Source organism: Colletes latitarsis, unplaced genomic scaffold (genome assembly GCF_051014445.1).
Source record: "Colletes latitarsis isolate SP2378_abdomen unplaced genomic scaffold, iyColLati1 scaffold0063, whole genome shotgun sequence".
Taxonomy (NCBI): Eukaryota; Metazoa; Arthropoda; class Insecta; order Hymenoptera; family Colletidae; genus Colletes; species Colletes latitarsis.
The window spans coordinates 47,501-50,000 of NW_027488413.1; the positions used below are offsets into that span (position 1 = coordinate 47,501).

The 2,500-nt window shown below is 48.8% G+C and overlaps 1 non-coding gene across 1 annotated transcript; it reads left to right on the forward strand.

Annotated features, from left to right (window-relative positions):
- Positions 1–1,368: 1,368 nt before the first annotated feature.
- Positions 1,369–1,523, forward strand: LOC143351055 (5.8S ribosomal RNA). Its single transcript, XR_013081444.1, has one exon. It is a non-coding gene; the product is annotated as a 5.8S ribosomal RNA (ribosomal RNA).
- Positions 1,524–2,500: the final 977 nt, after the last annotated feature.

Genomic DNA, 2,500 nt, shown 5'->3' on the forward strand with positions numbered 1-2,500 from the left:
GTTTATCGCATCGATTTCATCGAGCAACCGATGGACGCTGCCGCGTTCGTTCGTAAATGAATAATATACATACTCATGGCTAACTTGAGGCGAATAATCGCAAACGACGACGCGTCGATTTTGCGGCCATCGTTGCTCGCGCGACTAACGACGACCAGCCGAAACGGCTGTAGTTTATCGCATCGATTTCATCGAGCAACCGATGGACGCTGCCGCGTTCGTTCGTAAATGAATGTTATACATACTCATGGCTAACTTGAGGCGAATAATCGCAAACGACGACGCGTCGATTTTGCGGCCATCGTTGCTCGCGCGACTAACGACGACCAGCCGAGACGGCTGTAGTTTATCGCATCGATTTCATCGAGCAACCGATGGACGCTGCCGCGTTCGTTCGTAAATGAATAATATACATACTCATGGCTAACTTGAGGCGAATAATCGCAAACGACGACGCGTCGATTTTGCGGCCATCGTTGCTCGCGCGACTAACGACGACCAGCCGAAACGGCTGTAGTTTATCGCATCGATTTCATCGAGCAACCGATGGACGCTGCCGCGTTCGTTCGTAAATGAATAATATACATACTCATGGCTAACTTGAGGCGAATAATCGCAAACGACGACGCGTCGATTTTGCGGCCATCGTTGCTCGCGCGACTAACGACGACCAGCCGAAACGGCTGTAGTTTATCGCATCGATTTCATCGAGCAACCGATGGACGCTGCCGCGTTCGTTCGTAAATGAATGTTATACATACTCATGGCTAACTTGAGGCGAATAATCGCAAACGACGACGCGTCGATTTTGCGGCCATCGTTGCTCGCGCGACTAACGACGACCAGCCGAGACGGCTGTAGTTTATCGCATCGATTTCATCGAGCAACCGATGGACGCTGCCGCGTTCGTTCGTAAATGAATAATATACATACTCATGGCTAACGTGAGGCGAATAATCGCAAACGACGACGCGTCGATTGTGCGGCCATCCGTTGCTCGCGCGACTAACGACGACCAGCCGAGAAGGCTGTAGTTTATCGCATCGATTTCATCGAGCAACCGATGGGCGCTGCCGCGTGCGTTCGCCCGATTGCGCGTGAAGTTACTGTTCGGAACCAAGAATATACGGGTGTATTATACCCGTTTGGTCGCAGCCACGCGCAAAGGCTTTTGAATGTACTGTACGCCCGGCCGTCGAACGATGGTTTTCCGTCATTCAGGAAACAAAAAGAAACTTTTGTCGTCGATATGGCGCGTTCAATCCTCCGTCGATACGCTGGTCGGAGGTGCGAACATCGAATATTTTTAAAGCAAAGAACAAGGAGCATTTTTAAATACAAAGAAAAAAATTGTAAATTGTATATGATTACCCTGAACGGTGGATCACTTGGCTCGTGGGTCGATGAAGAACGCAGCTAATTGCGCGTCAACGTGTGAACTGCAGGACACATGAACATCGACATTTCGAACGCACATTGCGGTCCACGGATAAAATTCCTGGACCACGCCTGGCTGAGGGTCGTTCACTTGTCCTAAAACTGCTTGCGTTGTTCTCAGATTCCCTAACCCCGCCGTCGTTTACCTCTCCTTTCGGGGAGATGGCGAAGAACGTTTCGGAGCCGGGTCGATGAAGAGAAAGGTATCAACGTACGAGCGAGAATTTGGGTATTTCGTTGGCGTTTGTCGCTGGACGTACGAAAAAGAATAAATATTATATATTATTGGCAAGTTTGCGCACCCCTTGCGTGGTGAGGCAGAGATCAGTCTGGACTCGCGCGAGTGTTTTACGGCGTCGTGCGTCGTGTTGTCTGGAGTATCATCACGACCGCCCGTTAAAGCACCGCTCCTACGATTTCTGACTTTGACGGCACTAAAAACCACCGTGGGGCGCAAATCGCGTTTCGTACAAATCTAATGATTACCGGCGCTCCCGACGTTGCCCGAAGTTAATAATTTATGCAAAGGAAAGAGAAAATAAAGCGTATACTAGTTTTGGAGCATAACAAAAAGGACACTGGAAAGAAATTTGATCAAACACTGATAATTATGATATGTAATATATGCCCTACCACGTGAAATTTGTGGTATCCGTCGGTCGTCGTCTTCCTCTCTGTTCGTTCGTACAGCCCCAGGGAAAAATGATAATTTATCAAACGAATCGGACGATCATCCTCTATGGAGAGGCTCGAACGAACACGACGAGAAGCGCGATACGAACGGAACCCAAAAGAAGGGATATACTCTGAGAAGTTGGTCGCCCCATGTCTCTCTTTGTTACGAATATGTATATCGATTGCGAGACCGCGCGTTTAGCCGGTCGTCCAGTCCACGAATGCTTTTCTTTCGAACTTACGGTGGACTTTGGTAGACTATCAAAGAATCAACGAAAATCGGATCGGGTAGTTCTATCATAGACACACACCGTGGTTCTTCTTTAATTTGAAAAGCGACGGAAGGACGTTAAAAGTAATCAGCCGGTTACGCCTAGCGAGCGTTTCG